Here is a 20,402-nt window from a genome sequence, read left to right as displayed (position 1 = left end):
TTAAAACTTGAAACAATCTTAACATTATTATAATAGTTTGTATTTGACGAACTTTCAAATATTGTCAATTGTACGATCATTGTATATAAGCAAATTACAAATTTTTAGGTATATTGAATGGACAATAGAATTAGAATAGAGTTATTTTATTTGAATAGGTGCAATATCAGACCGTGAGTATATTGGAAAAATTTAATATTACTGTTACACTATTGTTGACTTATTGAAATTATTAATAGAAAAAAATTAATTTTTAATTAATTTCTTTCTCCTGCAGTTTGACTCAACTGTGAAATTAATAATCACAATGTTACTGAACATGTTTCGACGAAACTGTCAATGATATCCGAAAGTCGTCCGGCAAAATAACGAAAATTGAAAGCGATTAAATTATTTCAAGATTTTATGTAATTATCGAGATTTTAGTACTAAAGTGGCCTTGAGTGCAAAGGGTTGAAGCAAATGAAATACTATGCATAGAGTGCCATTAACTCGGTGCACTCGACATATCTTTACTCTCCTCGTGAATGGAAGAAAAGTTCATGTTCCAGGGTTTTATGGTCTCGAGAATCTCGTTGAGTACTGTGATAATAGTTTCTTTGTACAAAGTACTAGCTTTATAAAGGAAATTCGTAGGATATCTTGTTTAATACTATAATATCGTAGTTATTTCGACAGAACTAACACATTAAACTTTAACTATACATTTGATGAAATCAATATTAGTATTTTATACGTATGACAATCAAATTTGGAGGGAAACACGTTTTCGTAATTTCATATAGTTAATCATATTGATTCAGAAGTTTGCAATGTTGGCAGTAGTTGCGCACACAGTAGACGATAGGATACAGGGTGTCCCAAAAATCGCAATCTTGCAATCCGGAAATGACGTCAGGAATCCCCCATTTCCGGATCGCGAGACATTTTTGAGACACCCTGTATATACATTGCAGTTTTCTTTTCTAATTAATTTTTATATTGCTCTTTACATATTTATCAAATACTTTCATGAATTTTTTAGCTCTCTTTTACAGTGGATGAGTTTAGAATACAATTAAAAGTTAGCATAAATTTAGATTATAAAAACTCAGAGCTTTTCAAAACAGAGGTGACCGTATATGCTATCATCTCGATTATATTAAGACTATTTTTTATTAAAATTATTAAGATTATATTTATTAAAATTATATACTGGGGTTATTTTTAATAGGATTATTAAGATTATTTTTGTTAAGATTATTAAGATCATTTCTTACTTTGATTAGTAAAAGTAAGTGGATAAGTAAGATTATTAAGGATATAATTTGACATTGCATCTAAGCATCTGTTCTACTGCATCAATGAACATTTATATATAATATGTCTTCATAGTTAGTTTGGACAATTCAGGTTTTTAGTTTCTGCAGAAACCTCCACACGTTTTATAATTTTTCGTTGTTAACTTTCAATGTTACAATTTCTCCAGCTGTAAATGATAGTTTACTTACCATAACATGACTTTATATACAGAAAAAAGAAATTCTTGTTCATAATACAGATTTGCATGATTTCATATACTGTCTAATAGTGTTATAACTAGACTGCGGCTCTTGATACATTTATGCCATGTGAAAAACTATGAAGTACAAGAAAGGGTTTATATTATCAAGAAATTGATAAATAAATAATAGATAAATAAATAGTATTTTCGGTTTAGTTTTGCTGCAATAAATCCCCCGATCAGCGAATAGAAATTTTCTCTGAATCGAATGTTTAAAAAATGAACCGTAAGAATAGAAAATGACGTCAACATCCGTAGTATTATTTGGATGCAGTAACGTTGTATTTTGCAGTATGAGAATCTGCTTCTTCGTTGCCATGAATGCACATTATGAACCAAGATTCACGCGAAACTAGCAACGCAGCGAGTGTTTAAGCAACTATTTCTCATCCACGTGAATGTAAATGCATATTATTCGTCTGCAATGGGGTTGTATCCTTTTCAGTGAGATACTCTATTTCTTCGTCGCCATAAATGCACATTATGAGCAGGAACCCACACGAGACTACCATCGCAGCTACTGTTTAAGCAAACGGTTGCTTATTTGCTACTTATTGCACGCAGCCTGCGCAAGTTCTCGATAAGACGCATTCAGGGCGGTGGGGGTTGGTTACAAGTTCCTAAACCTTCTGTAGCTTGTTAAACGATGTTTCGTGTTATATTAGGTTCGCCGGAATTGACTAGCATCCGGTCGGAAACGCGAAGAGCTCGGCTCCAATTAAAAGAGTATAAAGATGAGAATTTCAAACGGCTAAGGGCCGAAATTTCAACGAAGCAATGTTCCAGCTCGTTTAAATCCACATTAAATCCGCGGCGAACGCTCGGAAAAAGTGCGTGGCGATGCACCGACAGCTTCGTCGGGTGTCGGTTTAAAACCGGCCGTTAAATTTTTATTCGTTTGTATCGGCTTTAAAGCGGACACGTTTAGGAGAGGATTAGATCGCGGGTTTGGGAACGTTACGCGATGCTCCACCGATAAATTTCTTCGGAGCTGTGTTCGTGCTCGCTCGAGAATCAACCAGCCTGCTCACTCGGGACTATAATGTTTCCACGCGTGCGTTTGCTCGCTATAGTAATAAGCGTCACGCTTTTATTAGCCGCGGTTTTCCACGTACGTTTTGAACGTGCCTTTGATTTCTCCACCATCGGTGCAACCATCATAAATACAGTCGGGGACAAAAATAAGTGGGCAGGCAAGGCGAATAGGTATCAACGAAACTTGATCTAATTTGCATTAACTGTTATAAAGCTAATTGTTATACGAGGTATCCAGGAAAGTTGGGACCAAACTTAGACTACGTGTTACCGAGGTCAAATAGATACCGAGGAAAATGCTTTATCGAAAAGATATTAGCTTTTGAACATATTTATGATTTATCGTAGCACTTATAAGAAATGTTCGAAAATTCTTCCCACTGCGAGAGTGCAAATCAAATAGTCCATCAGAGTTAGAAATAATAGGAAATGCATATCGAGTACATTCTCAAAATTGATCTTCTGTTTCTGTCGTATTTTGATGAACCATTGTTTATATAAATTTCGCATACTTATGTTTTTGAAATAACCCTGCTGACATAAGTTTTATCCCAATCTTTGTGGACACCCTACATATTCGATATCCTCATAATACATAGATTATTTAGTGAAAAATTCAAACAAATATTTACATTTTTTACGGACGCAATTCACAATTAACAAAATAATTGGTTATTTGTCGACGGACAAAAATAAGTGCACATATAATAACTTATATAATAAATAAGTTAATATTTTGTGTTGTCACCTTTTGCTTGGATTGTGACATCTAGTTGGCTAGGAATGCTGGTTATTAGATTTTCAATTGACACTTTTACAATATTTCCAGATTCTGACTGCAAATTTCTGAAAAATTCGGTTTCATTGATTTTCTTGTCCAGTGGTACATAAATTCCATAGGTCTTCCATTGATTTCAAGCCAGGACTTGAGAGAACATCCAATGATAATGGCCAACATTTTCGTCAAGATTATTTACTTTTCTTGCCTTGCGATAACGTTGTTGCCAGATGTCTACTTATTTTTGTTTTTCGACAAATAACTGATTATTTCGTAAAATGTTAATTACGTACACAAAAGTGTAAATACTAATTTGAATTTTTCATTAAATGAATAGATAAATGTTAAGTTTATAATAATAATATAAATTCGTTTAAATTACATTCATATCTTTTCTCTCTGCCTGTTCACTTATCTTTTTCCTCGACTATACATTAGCTGCAAGAAGTACAATAAATTTCCAATTTTCGACACACTTTCAATATTTGAGCTGTTATAATTTCGCAAATAGGAATCACACAATAAATATCAACTAATTTTAAAGCTCGAAGATTATACTTATGCTATGCATTGTTCATTTTCTTAGAACACGTTTTTGTATAATACATGATGAGTCATTGAACTCTTTCACCTTAGAATGAAAACCTGAATGTAAAAACAAAATGTCAGCTGATGTATGTCCAATCTTCGATCAGTATAATGTTAGGATTGTGCAAGTTATTTAATTTCTTAGTATTTGTTTGTGGACATTTAGTGGTGGTTCACTTTTTATTAATGTTCGAAGAATATGTTTTCGCTATATTGTTGGATATGAGGGAATATATTGGTAAAAAATATTGTACAAAGATAGTTCAATTTTATACAATAGAGAAAGAAGTGTATTTTATTTTTTATGAATGCTTTAATAGAATCTAGAAACAAAAAGAACGTTATATTTCCTATATTTCACTTGTATACTGCAGCTTAGACCAATTTATCATGTTAAATCATAAAGAACCATTTCGTAGGGTCACTGAAAAATGAAATCGACTAAAGCAAGTCTCAAGAAAGACTTCATCAGAAAATGTAATGAAAAAAGTGCATCTGAAACTGCACTTTGTATTTGGAAATGCACTTTACAAAAGCTTTATGTTTGGAAACGCGCTTACAAAAGCATTATATCTGGAAATGCACTTACAGAAAAGCTTTATGTTTGCAAATGCACAAAACTGTTTTCAAACATTCGAGAAATACTTAACCTGTTTTAGGCGATTAATGTGCCAGTAATGCTTTCGAATATACTTTCACTGCGGTAGAATTATTCTCCTGTTTTTATACGTATTTCCATTCTTGTTGCAATTGCAATAATCCTATTGTTGGGATACGTGGCAGCCCATGTTCGGGCCGCATTTCCGGCTTTCTTCCTCTATTTTGTGATCCTGTAAATTGGTCGCAGCATGCTTGCATGTGGGTCCATTGAATTTTATGAATATTGTTACCGCACGACGGTTTACAATTCCCGTCACCCACAAGGGCAGCTTTGGTCTGTTGCTTTTGGGACAGGAATTCGCGGACGACCTGTCTGCTGCACCATTTTTAAATACACATGGAAATGTATAGTCACTCTGTTCCGTGCTCGTGCAGATATTAGTGTGCTTTGTAGAGCAAATTTTACTTCGACAAATATTAATACTTTTCCGGAGCGAATGTTGCTGAGCTTTAATTTCTGTTACGCTGACGGCTCAGTTGATTCATAAAATGAATTCATAAAATGGATCGTTTATTTTGAAAGTGGTGTACGTCCAATTTCCATAGACGTAGGTGACGGGGGCACGTAAAAGATATTTCTTGTACACACCATAGAATTATTATGATGTTATAAAACCGTGTAGAAAAAATAATACATTTATTTTACACGAAATGAAACGAGAGAATTTCGTTTCAACAAGAAATCTACAAAATTCAATTCAGAAACAGGTAAGGCAAAGAAATAACGGAGAAACTGGATGAAAATGTGTTGGATGAGGTTTTGAAAAAGTGCATCGTATACTATTTAATATGAAACATCGATGGAGGACACAGAATTTAAGGCGTTAGATTTATCATATACATGTCGGGGAAGACCGCCAAAATTGGAAAGAATCGTCCTGGCATCTTTGTATAACGATGCCAGACCTATTACATACGAAAAATATAAACACATGGAACAGTTATTACCTTGTATACCTCCCGTATATCATGAATATATCAAAACACTACCACATAAAGAATATAAATAAATAATATCAATAACTTATGTTGAGTTTAACAATATCTAAATATACTTAACATTCAAAATAAGAAATATTACACCTATTTTATTTCTTGTTATTATTTATGAACAAAATTGGATTAATACAAAATATGTTTTATTTAGTATTTTATAATTGAAATTAAATGATTTTTAGAATTGATTAATTATGAAAATGGTCTAAGTCCATTTACAGCCTGTTAATATATATTATTTCAGTTAAATTCGCTAAAAAAATTTGTATATAATCAAATTACATATTGATAAATTAGTAGAAACATTGCCAGACTTGACATAATTAATTGATATGCTAACCTTTAATTTTCTCGAAACAACAAAAAATGGACTTGTACCATGTTCAAAATAAACAGTCAAAATAGTTAGATAGTTATCTAAATAATAGTTGTGAAATCATTAATGAATAATATCATGATTTTTGTATATTTGCTTTGTGCTATATTTGAGAATATATTTTACCGATAACGTATTTAATATTTCACTAATAATAACAAAAATCAGTTAAATTTTATATAACAAATATATTTATTTAGTATTTAACGAATATTAATTATTTCTATATATTATAGAGACAGAGGTGTGCATATGAAGCATTAAAATTTAAAGAAATGGCATTAGAAGCAAATAAAGAATTTGTAGACGAATAAAGTAAAGAAAGAATTGTATTCTAACAAGACTTATTAACGTGGATGACATCTTTTAAAGCAATGATTCACCTGATACGAACATATTTCCTTATGCAAAGTTAAAGAATTATCAGCAATAATGTGTCACAAAAGATTTTCGCTGCTACGCGCAATATGTATGCGACATTGTGCCACATAAATCTTTAAACTTCTTTCGCTGTCTGTGCAGATGTTGTTTCAGCACATGCGAGAAGTTAATTAGCTTTCAGGATGTTCCACTTGTCCCAGAGAAAATACTGCCAAGTACCGACCCGAATGCGGTATCTGAAATTTGGCGAGATGAAACGTTATTGTCGCAGAAGTGACTTCAAGTTTCCTATCAGACCATCTGAAATCAAACTTTCGCCAGCACGATTTCATAATTAATATTATTCTCGGGAAATGTCTGTGCGTATAAAAAAGTTGAAACATCATTTCCTCTGGGATATCACATCATAGAAATGCATGAATTTTATGATGCATAATCATCATACATAAATTTCACGTTATGTGAAAGTTGGAATTAGGTGGTACATTTTGCGCAGTTCATAGTTTTCAACAGCAATTGCACATCTACATATGTACGAATTTTTATTATTATGTGAACGAAATATAATTAATAAAATAATTAACGAATAATAATTATGAGAAAAATGAAGAGGTCAAATATAATAACGTAAAGACATTACAAGAATTCGCTGATATATTCTTGTCATTTTTGTTCAATTTATTGAAAGGGAAGATACATATAATTCCCGTTACTTATAATTGACTTAGATAATTTTTATTTTGCTTTATTATACCAACCTGCTAATGATCGATGCATTAAAAAATTCGAACTAAAGTTCGTGCTTCCAAAAAAATATGAATACACTCGAAAATCGATAGACGTTCGGCTATAAAAATAAGAAAAAGCGTATTAATTTCTCCTGTATATTGAGATAAATATATTTCTTGAAAAAGTGTTTCGTTTGGTAAATGTTTCTCTCAAAACCAGCCACTTCCGCAATTTTTACTCTACATTTACCTGTGCACTGTACGAACACGCTCGACGAAAAATATTTCCCATCGTAAGTTCGAGTAAAGTTTCTGCAGCACGAACGATACCCGATAAAAAGAATACGTGTCCGACGTTACACGTCGCTCGACTTCGTTGTAAAATGTTAACGAAAATCGCGCGGAGATACCGAAATCGGTCGACCCGGGCCGGCCAGCAAGTGTCTTTTCTTAGTCCGTACGCCGCGCCATCCGGAATGATTTCGAAATGTATTATAACCGAGACAGGCCGTGCTCGCCTAACGTAATTACTTTATAAACTGCGAGAACGGCTGCTTCGCTCTTGGAGAATCGAATTTTACGCAGAAAACTACGCGCGAAACGTAATTACATACGTCGGCCGACAGAATTGAATTTTGCCAGCGAGCTAAGTAACGGAAGTAATCCGATGCGTATCGCTTTTTGCAGTAACGCGATCAAAGTTTCCCGATACTTGGCGTTTGTTGCAGACAGTTATTGGACGTGGAAAAAATTACTGGGAGAGCTTGCAGCTTCATTTATCATCCCGATTATCGAAGATTACCGGCCGTTGTCGCCGGACGTCGCCGGAGCTTTGGCAAAGGGATTAGAATTTCTCGGCGCGGCTGTGCGAGACCGCGGAGTTACATGCTACCGGTTTCTCGAGTTCTTTAAACACGCGTGTACGCGTGCAATTAGTGTGCACTATGTAAAACGTATTATATTAGGGGAGAACTGCCACGAATGAGACACTTTTATTTATCTAATTCTAGTTCGAAGTATTCGAAAGATCAGTTTTTTTCCTATAAGAATGCATAATGCAAGTGATTGAGTTCCTCCCTTCTGCTTGCCGTGCTTTTTTAATTTTTTTAAAAAGTGCATTTTTCCCACTCATGAATTGGTTGCATCGATTGGAACAGTATAACAAAATAAAGTAATATTGCGACTAATCTTGCAAGTACTGTTCTTTCATTCGTTGTAAGTATGTACAATATTATATAGTAATCTTAAATTACATAAATCTTCTTTGCATTTTCGTTAATATCACATTTTAATATTTTATAAAAAGAAATAATCCTTTCAGTAAAAAAGGAACTGAGATAAATTATCAAAAATTTCTGAATAAAAATATCTTGAAAATTAATGACAGCTTTTTCCATTGTAAAAATCGCAGAACACACTTGAGATCGGCTGACACGAGCAGCTGTTGTAAACACAATGGTGGATGGGTCTGAAATTGTCCTAACATCCCATTTCTGACCGTTCAAAAAATTCAGCTTTAAGTTAATAAAATTATGTTTAAGCAAGCGAAAACAAATAAATGGAATTATATTTGGAGAGAGAACTCTATGAAGTATGCAGGGTGTGATGTAACATATTCGAGGTTCCGTTTTCGAGAACAAGCAGCTTGGAAAGTAATGTACTGTTGAATAGGAATTAAGTGACGCGTCTGACCATAATATGCCGATTCTACTTCCCGTTTCCAAGTCACGCGAACATGACGCATCTTCCAACTCGGTTTTCTCGAAAACAAAGCCTTAAACGAAAAAATGTTGTTCTTTCTCTTCGCCTTATTTTTTGAGGTAGAATCAACTCCTATCTGATTATACCGCCGATTACATGACCGGTTACATGACCTATATACAGGGTATCCCAAAAATGTCTCGCAATCTGGAAATGGCAGGTTCCTCAGATCATTTGAAGCAACTTTTTCCTTTACAAAAATTTTCTCCGAGGCACCATTAACGAGTTATTAACGAAAAACAGTGACCAATAAGAATCGAGGACGCTGACGTGAGGCGGCCCAGCCAACCAGCGCACGAAGCTCAGTTCTGCTCATTGGCTCGGTCGCCTCGCGCCAGCTGAGCTTGCCTCATATTGGTCACCGTTTTTCGTTAATAACTCGTTAACGGTGCCTCGGAGAAAATTTTTGTGAAGGAAGAAGTTGCTTCAAATGACCTGAAGAACCCGCCACTTTTGAATTGCGAGACATTTTTTGGATACCCTGTAGAATATTCTAGCTTTGCTTAAAAGGTAAAAGGCACGCAATGTTCCAAATATTTTGAAATATCCTGCAAAGTTGTAAATTAAGACGTTTAACTAAGAACGGTGGTACAGCAGTGCCTACTTGTGCTTACTGTGTACGAAGAAGTTATTCGGATTAAAACACGGATATATTAAAGCGCGGATATATTACACGTGTACACGTGTATGCACGTGTGTTCTCAATACAGGTTGAAAATCGTGATCTCTACCGCGAAGCACTTCGAATGCTTTCTGTGTCTAAGAAAAAAACCGGCGTGACGGTATTTATTTTAGAACCGGCGTTATTCCAAACCAGCGGCGAACGAGAGAGCGTTATAACGAAAACGTTATAAACGACGAAAAGTTTACACCCGTTGAGTCGTTGTGTACTCGCGTACTCGCGTGCTCGCGGAACAGCTGGCCGTAAAAAAATAGAGAAATACATTTGTAACGACGGTTGAAGTGTATTCGTACATTATTCTCACGGTTGTACCTCTTCGCATCCATCGCGCGGCGCGTGTTCCTTAGGACGTGTAACGCCGATGAAACTGCCAAGTTTTCTGTCGTGGAACGCTAGATGATAAGCAGTATTGTTTGGAGTTTTGCAACGGCATACTGGATCGGGACGATTTGATCGCTTGTTTCGACGGTAACGCGATTTCGACTGTGTCCATCAAAACTGAAAATGTTTTAGCCTGTAAAACAGCTCCTGTGTTTGCGACTTCGTTCTGTGGACTCTTTTGTAGAGAAATTAGGAAAAAGTAACGTGATTTCTACTAAGGCCATCAAAATTGAAAATGTTTTAGCTTCTAAAACCGCTTCATTTTATGATCTTTTTTAACAGAGAAATTAGGGGAAAATAACGTGATTTCCAATGAATTAATTGGAATTGAAAATGTTTTAGTTTGCAAACGATCAGTTGTGCTTGTGATTTCATTCTATCGATTTTTTAAATAGAGAATTTAAAGGAAGAGTCTCTTTGAAAAGATATGTAGACTTAATAATAAGACAACGTCTAGTTTTAATATTCCATGGAAAGAATTTATTTTCAATGACTTTTAATAGTATGAGTATAAATTGCACTTTTGTTCACTAGTATCCGGACAATAACATAATCTAACAAGAACATTTCTTACGAATTTATTAATACTATTTCAAATAACATGTTATTTTATTTTGTAATTATTTGAAATAATTCTTTGATATAATTATAAGGTTTTTATTATTTCAGGCTGGATTACAACTTTTTTTGCTTCAAACAAGTTGTTGTGGAGATTTTATAAAATGAAATAAAATATAATTTTAAAAAATAAAATTTCCTCGTTCATTATTATTTCCAGCGTTATTTCTTTTGGCCAATTCGAAATATAGAAATAACGAAATAATATATTTATTTGAAATCGCTTTACCTCGAATGAATCGATATTATTTTTATTTTTAAATAACAGCACAGAAACTAACGGTCTGAAATGAATTATTTCAAATAGGTTTCATTTCAAATCAAATTTGTCCAGGTCTGATAGATATATACCGAATACGCTACCTTACACACAAACAGAATAAGCAAAATTGAGAAGTTGCGTTATGCGTCGAGACCAACATTTGCATGAACAATTCAACGCTAAAAGTTGTGACCTACATTTCCACGTAAGTTTAGTTATCTTGGGTTAAAGGAAAGTACAGTTTACTCTTTCGCAAAATAAGACGAGGTATAAGTCGAAGGGATCACGAAGAAAATGGCAGAGAGAAAGGATTGTAGAATACGACAAGTGAGGAAGCCTGAAATTTAATTCCGCGGCGAGGATCGTCTTCGCACATCCGCGGCTTTCGAGTCATCATAGCGGGATCACCGAACTGCTGTCCTAGATAGCCTATCTTAGATTACGCCTCCCCTGATTATCACGATCTTGCACCGTGATTTTTATAATTCCCTGGCCGTCTCGTTGTTCCACAACGCGCATCCTTGACTAATCCGCGATTCATTTCTTTTTCTCACACATTTTCTCTCCTTTCTCTCGTACTGCTGCTGTTTGAAAACAAAATTGCAAGGATTACGTGTGATGCAAAAATAGTCTCGCAGGATCCCTGATTTAAATTAGCCTTATATCTTATGGTCTGTACGATGGTAATTCCACAATGTTGGAAAATCTGCAGAATTATGGTTTAATTAGGTCGAGGAATTATGTCTGGTCATGTTTGTTCAATTCTCCGCAGATGAGGAGTATTAAATTGGGCGTGGTAGGTTCTTGTTTGTGGGATAAAGAGTTGTTAACATGATGACGAAGTTGTTTCATGAGATAGAAAAATGTGATAAGACAGTAGACGCTTTGTAGCAATTTTTTATATTATTGTTAGATATAATTTAAGTCCTTATATAAACCAGATGTATATTCACTAGATATATACTATAATACATATATGCAAAATATTTATTAACGTAATACAGTGTACAATACTTAACTGTACAAGAAAGACAATGTTGTAGACAACAATATGCTGTACTTTAACTGTACAAGAATAAGATAATGTAATTTAAAATGTTTCAGTTCTTTTTAAGTATGTTGTAAAGTATAATGTATAAGTATAATGTAATTAGAGATATTTAATTATTAATGTCTATATTTGATGTTTTACGATAAATGACTTTTACAATGATAATGTGTTACGAAGTAACAAAGTAATAAAATAAAAATGAAAGTACTAATGAAACATACTTTATAATACAATATATTGTAATTTTAATAGACAAACATATTACAAAGTATGTGTTTCATTATTACTTTCATTTCTATTTTATTGTTACTTAGTACCTTTGCAACTCTACAATGAAAGCTACTTTGTAACTTATTATGATTTAAAAATTCATTTATCGTACAACATTGGCATACACATCAAATATAGATATTAATCATTAAATAAATCCAATTTTATTGTGGGTTTGATCGAGAACATATTTAAAAAGACTGAAATATTTCAAGAAATATGAAAACAAAATATAGCATGTCGAATAAACCGAAAGGTCAGAATAATTGCAAGAAAAATGAAAATACGAAGTTTTTAATTTCTTGCAAACAATTTCAGACATCTGTGTGAAAGTGACGGTGCTTGGCACTTTGAAAATTCGTTGATTTAAATTCCCATAATATTATAGTTCATATACCACTAAATATAAAACTGATTACAAATGAATTTTATATATTAGTAATTCTTAAAGCACATACAATTCCTGGAACAACGCTCGTTTATAAAGCTGTTTGAAAATCGAGAATTTTCCGGACGAAGGCGTTACAGATAGAAATCGTACTTGTAATAAACCGATTCCCTTATCGTTCGCCAAATACCTAAACTTCTGAATTCTGGCGTACAACAACGCAGATTATATAAAGCAGGGCGGAGGGGGAGTCTTTTAGCAGCGAGTCCTTTCAAAATTAAATTCTGGACCGGTCGGTTCGTTACGGAAAAACGTGCCTCGTTTCTCCGGCTATTCCACGCCACCGTTCCTTACCGTCGTTAACACACTTACACGTAGTCGAATCGGTTCTTTAAAGGATTTTCTCCTGTTACCTCGCAACTTGCGTTCCTTAAACTTCGACGTTTTCAAGGCATTAAGGCGCATCGTGTAATTAACTCGTGAATATTCAAATGTATTTCCACGACAAGCTATTTAGTATTTAGTACCCAGCCAATTTTTTCGCTCCGACAACGTTAAAAATTGGAGAAGTTGCAAATGATCTAGCTGTTTTCATTTAAATGTTCCGTTGCGACAGTTGGTAATTTACTATTTGTTCTACTGAGATACGAATACGTAGTTAAACTATTATTTTTCTCTTAATGAATAATATTGGATAATTTAACGAACAATTTTTATGAAGCGATTTATTAAAATAATTGTTTATTTGCTTTAATGTTAGTCTATGAAGAGGAGAATGAGGGTATTATTTTATCTGTGATTTAATTGGTTTTTACAATAGTTTGTATTTAGAATATTGATATCGTGCATTGATATTCAATGTATAAGAAAATATGTTTTTAATGTTTTTGATCCTATAAACTAATTCATAATATAAATACATAAAGATCCACGTCATGTCGAATTGATTGGTAATGTTACTAAACTGGATAAACTTTGTACAATTTTGTGCAAAATGGAATTAATGTAAAAAACTTAAATATTTATCGATGTACAAATATTAAACAAGCCACGAAATTAGCTGTTTTCCATTTCCCGGTGCTCAACTAGGTTTTGTCTCCGAAAAGAGAATTATACGTACTTTTCCAACAAGAATTCTAATTACAGGAGGCCAAGTAGTTGAAGTGGTGATAGAAAAGAAATTGCAAACAGGAAAGGCTTGCCTGCGAAGTCCGAGGTCCCTTGGATCGAGTTCGAGACGTTCGTTCGACGGAGTTTGGCCTTTCAAGGAATGCACTTTTAATTAAAGGCATCGGAAGCCTCGTACTTTAATGTCCGCGCAAACAAATACCGAGATGCTCGCCCCTAAGTCTATCGACAGTGATTGAGACACGTACTTCTTGATTTTTTACCTGGCCATTACTTTTAATTCGTTTCCGTGGATTCTCGTCGGAACGGCGCACAGTGGTCGATTCCTCCTGAAAACGGCACAAAAAACATTACGACTTAAAAACTTGCTTTATTGACGGATAATACAACGAAACTTATTTATTCTTCGTAAATGCAAGTATCATTTATGTCAAGTAACGACATAACATCACTATTGATTTCTGCATTTTTTATTGGTGAACCCATGAGACTTGTTATTTGAAAGTCTAATGTTATACAAAACAGAATGTTTTTTAATGTTAAGTTTTACGTGCGTTAAAATGTTCAGGCAAATCGATAAATAATATTGTTTCTAACTTTCTTGTTGCAGTAATAAAAAAAGTCTCATATCAATACTCAATTTTAGGTTATATCACGAATTTCATCTGTTACCTTATTAATCCTTGATTTAAATTCTTTAAACAATTTTCAGTTACTTCAATTCTTTTAATGATTTTCAGTTATTTCAATTCTTTTAATAATTTCCAATTATTTTAATTCATTAAATAATTTTCAATTGTGTGTGTTTCAATTCTTTCAGTTATTAGTACAACTAAACATATAAAACCTACCAATTATTCGTATTAAACAATAACGAATCAAACTACATAACAATTTTTCACTTAAAAAACATTTTTTTTCATTTTAGTCTTATTTTGTAAAAAACTGTGCGACGCGACGTGACGCGCAAGCTTCATGGCGGTCTACGGGGAGTCGATTCCGTATCTAATTTCCCGATATTCCGAACCCTTTTCTCGTTGTCTTCTTGCTGTTAGTCGTCCTTAAAGGACAGTCGAAGAGGGCAGTCTGCGGAACTGATTGTACGGGGAGTTAATTTCTTTTCGTAACGGGCAGACTGTAATTAAAAGGGATTCGTTATTTCAGCTTCCTGTAATGACATTTTCTTCAAGTGGCGTTTTTGCTAAAGAGAAACTACTTACTTTTATTTCTATCTGTTACATTGGGTACTGTTACAGATACACTTTGTTAAAGCTCGTATGAAAGAGTGTATTTTACTTTGGTGTTTTTGATAGTGTTATTTTCCTCATTTTTACGCAGATTCTGTATTTGTATTTTGCATTTTTCTAGAAAACGAGTAATAGTGTTACCTTATAGTCTTTTTTTTTATTCTTAATTTTATTAAAAATATGGTAATAGCATTACTTGTTTTCATTTTTACGCACATTTTCTGTTCGTATTTTCGAATTTATTAGAAAACGAGTTGTAGTGTTATTTTATGGTCTGTTTTCATATTTTTGATGTTGTTAACAAATTAATAATAGTGTTATTCTTTTTATTTTTACCCGCATCCTATATTCGTATTATTTATTCTTTTAGAAAATAAGTAATAGTGTTATAGTCTGTTTTCATGTTTTCTATTGTGTTTGGAAACTATTAATACTGCTACTTTTTTATTTTTACGTACACTCTGTATTCGTATTTTTAATTTAATTTGGGAAGAGGAGATACTACTATTCAAACTACACACCTTGTTTCTATAATTGTTGATAATAGGCAACCATAAAAATAAGTCGTGAGAGTCAAATAATCGTATCTCTTCTTCCCAAATTGTCCATTGTTGTTTACAAGCTGAAGAAAAATTGGGGAGAATTTACTGTATTCTGTTATTATATTTTTGATTCTGTTAGAAAAATTGTAATAGTATCACTTATTTTATCGTTCGGTATCATTCAGTACTCGTAATTTTTATCTTACTAGAAAACAAGTAAAGGTGGTAGCTTATTTTTTTTTATTTTTAGTTTTGTTCAAAAACTTGTATATAAAATAGTACTACCTTTTTCACTATTCTGCATGTTTTGTAATTATATCTTCGATTCTTCTAGAAAACTAGTGGTAGTGACAATTTTCTTGTATTTATTTGATATTTGAATGATTAACTAATTTTTTAACATCTCCGGTTTGCTTTGAATTATTAAGCGCACATTATCTATTGTATTATAGATGAAGACATCACCTAATCGACTTGTTTAATCAGCTTCTACACTTGAGAATTAATATGTAATTTATGTAATGCATTTTTCAATGAATTCTTTTATGTAGTAAAGGGAAACGTCTTTTATTATTTTTTTATATGCAAGCGCGTAAAAGTAAAAATTAAAACATATTATAATTATGAATTGTAATTATAAAACAATAAATCATATATAGTAATTTAATCCATCAATTTTTAGATTTAGTTTTTATTGTATTTATTATTAGTATTATTATTTTATTTTAATTATTAGTAGAGTAAACATTAGTATTATTATTTTATTTTATTTTATTATTTATTTTATTTATTTTATTATATTTAAATTAATAGGCTGAATTGATCTGAATAAATTAATTCGAATTAATTAGTTCGAAGTCCTTTTGACTGAGAGATCAAAAGTAGACAACTCGTAATTTGGATTAATGCCAAATTAGATTTACTACTTGAAAATGATCTTAAAATTATATACTTGCGACAGATAATATTGTATATATATACCAGAGGAATGTATGACATTATAGATACGCATGTAATCAAATGGTTTTATGCTCTCGTTTTCATATTTTTATAAAGTGGATCCCGTAAATGGGATCACATAAATATCTCCGGCATTTAGGGGAATATGAAGAATACTTTTTTCTTGTATCAAATGATATATGAATAAGTGAGTATATATGTATTTTTTACATGGCTATAAAAATACAGAAGATATTTATGTGATCCCATTTACGCAGCTCAGCTTGACAAATGGCCACAAAATATGTTCCATTCAGAACAACATTCTTATTAGCAATCAGTTCTTTATTTAGTCTGAAAAAATTTCAAATATTATTAATTACATTACTAAGTATAGTATTATTAACAGTAATATTATAAAATATATTAATTGTTAATTAACTTATTATGAACTATCATATGAATATATTTATACATATATTTATACAGCAGGTGTTATCAAAATATTTCATTTGTCCATTAAGTAGATTATATTTCTTAATTAAAAGAATACAAATATTATACTATTAACGATATTTATACATCATCCTCATTACATAATCCTATTAGAATGATATATCAAATATAATTGGAAGTTCTTCACACTCTAAGACAGAAATGATGAAATCATGAAATCGTAATATATTAACGAGAAAGATTTAATCAATAACTTAATACAATGATCTAGTTTAACCCTGGATTAGTACTCTGTGAAAATGTCACACAGCGATATTTGTAAAACTTCTCTATTTTCTAAACGATACTTTTAGGTACACAGGGTGTTGCAATTGAAGCGCACCATCAAATTATATTCTAAATTATTCGTTGTCAAAGATATAAAAGATATAGGAATATTATATTTGAAAACATTTCACAATAAAGTGACAAAAATCTATAGAAAATGTTAGTTATGAAAAACCCCAGGATATTATTATTTGAACATTTATATCAATTGAACAAATTGCAGTTTGTACAAAAAAATCATTAAAACACACATTGAACACAGATATAATTATTCTAGATTCGTCATAAAAAAATGAGTATATTTCATTAAAAGACGTTTATTGTAAAACAGCTATATTCACAAGCCAGCCAATAAAAGTACCACTTATCTTCTACACATTTTATATAAATATATATGTATGCCTTTGTGAATTGCCATTTAAGGGATTACACTGTTTCAAATTGACCATTTTCGAATAAACAAAGCGAAATGCGCTAAATTGTAAGTATCTTTTCCGCATATTCGTATATTCGTGAAAAGAAAAACTGAAAAAAGACTTAGTAGAACGAGAATGTAATCTGAATGCTGATTTAATTGAAATGTAATTGAACCATATTTAACGTTAATGCGAGAATACGGGGACGCAATAACAGCAACACGCGACGATGTCTAGCAACTAATGACACGATGCTAACGAGTACTACCGGCAGCTAACTTTAGACTATGCAATTTTATCCTTATATCCATTCGCACGCGTGAAACTCATTCGAATGCTCGCGTTCCTTGCTCCCACGGGTTCAGTGCATTCTTCGAATTGCAATCACCCGATATCCACTCGAAAAGGTCATACGAAAATTCTTCCGTTTCTACTCAAGCGTGCATTACTCGCACTCGACGTTTGGAAATCTCTTCCTGTAATGGCAGCTCTCACGTCGAAATCGTTTCCTTGACATTCTCCGCTGACAGGGAAAAAAATCGTACAATCGTGAAGGTATAAAACCGTGTTCTCTTCTTGCGATTTCGGTTCAACCAAGGTTACGAAGTTAAGGAAATTCTTAGACAAATGTTGGATTTATGTATTACTTAATACTGGAAGCATGGAGTAGTCAAAATGTGTAATTTCTTAATTTTTATCATAGCGACATATATAGAGATATCCTGAATTAAATGTGTTGTAATTTTTTAACACGATAATTTATGATTCTTGTTATGTACAAGTCGGTAACGATGTTCGCAAGGGAATAATACAGGCAGTGTAAGAATATTTTATCTCATTCTACAAGATCAGTTCTGGACTAACAATTAAATTCTGCAAGAAATTTCACAGTCTGCTGTCTCTCTCTCTCTCTCTCTCTCTCTCTCTCTCTCTCTCTCTCTCTCTCTCTGTGTGTGTGTGTGTGTGTGTGTGTGTGTGTGTGTGTGAGGGAGCAGGTTTCCATTATATCGAAAAGTCTTTCTTTAAAGTAGGATATTTCTCACCGGATGGTGCTATAAAAAAAGGCACGCATCACGTTTACAGCTTCAATCGGGAATTGAATTTTGTTTCTGGAAATAAAGATTCTCGTTGCAATAAAACGTTCGTTCAGCCGCGCATCGACATTCGTTACATCTTGAAGAGAAAGCGTGCATTCGTTCATAGAAAGAAACCTTTACCTACACTACTTATGATTACTCTTATCCCTAAATATGCAGACGTACTTAATTTTTCAGCATTTGTAAATATTCGAAATATTCCATATTTCTATTTCGGTTCTGTTCGCCTCTTATAACTTTACACCGTTTCATTTTACTCAGCTACTTTATTGCTGTTTCCTTTATCGTGCATCGTACTACTTTTTCCTCTCTTAATTCTTCCGCGTCTATCTGATTAGAGTACCATAGTGGATTTCAGTGTTTCTACTTGAACGAATCTTCGTTTCCCTCTTCTAACCGGTACCGATTTCTCTTCTCGACTTTCCCACATGTTGCTCTTGTAATTAACCCTTAATTGAAGTTTTTTCCTTCCTTTTTTGGTCACTGTTCCTTCTTCGACATTCTAACATACTTACATCTTTGATTATACTTCCGCGTTTTGTAAATAGAGTTTATGAATTAGTAGAGCAGAAATTAAAGTACAAAAAATATTTTGTCATTCGGTATATATAAAAATTCACTGAATTTTAATCTTATTTTTATTTTATTTAGACTCTAATCAGGTAATTAATAGACTTTATCAATTCTTCTATCGTTTCACTTTCTCTAAATCATGACAGGCCGGCTGTATTATTTCATTCATAATCTTTCTTTTCGTTGATTATTTGCAATTTATGTTTATTGGATTTGTTTGAATAAGTATGGAAATACAATGTAGGACTAAGCACTGCATACTTCACATATCGATTCACAGATTCATTCATACCTACTTAACCACACATTGATCCACTCTGAATATTCAACAGTGACTATAATCAGAATTACTACGTTAACGTTTACGGAATGATTTCATTGCTCCATACAAAATTATGGCGCTAACAAGAATAGAGTTGATAAACAAAATTTAATGGATTAGTTACTTTTAGTTACTGTTCAACGTTGCTAATACCCTAGGTGTTAACGTGACCATAAAACTGTCAATTGGAAAGGAATGTTTGCATTATAGGCAATACGCTCCACTTGTACAGTTTCGAAATTTCTTGATTTTCTAAATTCCTTTTCATTTATCTTGACCAGAGGAACAAATTAAACATGTACTCAGCCACTGAAATATCGAGGTTTTCGCTCGAACCTCCAGATGTTGAGTGCGAATTTATCACACCACCGAAAATAGCACTCGCAGCCACGAGTTCCCGTAAAATCAGGATTTTAAGGAAAGAAGGTTTGACTGTTCTGGTAGGAAGGAACTTTCCTCTTGGGCGTTTCTTGGCTGAATGGATTATCCGAACCCATCGGAGGGACTTGCCAGTTCCCACATACTGTAGTGGTTTATAAGAAAGGGATTTATAAACCTAGATTTGTACAGCTAACCATTTGGATTTAAAGTCAGATGAGATATTATAATAACGCAGTAAGCATATATAGTAATAACAATATATTCTTTTGTTTCAGCTTGACTGCTAAGAAATTTCAGCTTGGTTTGCATTCGTCCTCTTCTTTTTATTTTATGTAGGTACGTAAACCATTTTTATATAATATTATTTACTTTATTGTCATTGCTCATGATACTGCTTTCCTTTTAATTCAGTTTTTATTTTCTTACTCATTCTTGAATCTGTATTTCTCCTTTCTATTCACTAAATTCTTAATTTT

At 32.8% G+C, this 20,402-nt stretch overlaps 1 protein-coding gene across 7 annotated transcripts in view; it reads left to right on the top strand.

The window, feature by feature from the left end:
* The window catches only part of LOC117218700 (cysteine-rich venom protein kaouthin-2), a 234,481-nt gene that overhangs the window by 44,978 nt on the left and 169,101 nt on the right, over positions 1–20,402 (top strand). For 3 of the 7 annotated variants that reach the window (XM_076527920.1, XM_076527918.1, XM_076527919.1), the window contains one exon: positions 20,202–20,258. The exons of 1 other annotated variant lie outside the window; for it this stretch is intronic. The gene's annotated coding sequence lies outside the window, so the exon portion shown is untranslated. Of the gene's footprint in view, positions 1–20,201; positions 20,263–20,402 lie in introns of all 7 variants that reach the window. 3 more of the 7 variants (XM_076527917.1, XM_076527913.1, XM_076527916.1) reach the window with 1 other exon arrangement.

The sequence above is a fragment of the Megalopta genalis genome, chromosome 1 (genome assembly GCF_051020955.1).
Source record: "Megalopta genalis isolate 19385.01 chromosome 1, iyMegGena1_principal, whole genome shotgun sequence".
In the NCBI taxonomy this organism is placed as follows: domain Eukaryota; kingdom Metazoa; phylum Arthropoda; class Insecta; order Hymenoptera; family Halictidae; genus Megalopta; species Megalopta genalis.
Note: the sequence above shows the minus strand (reverse complement) of the source record. Positions and strands in the feature narration are given on the sequence as shown.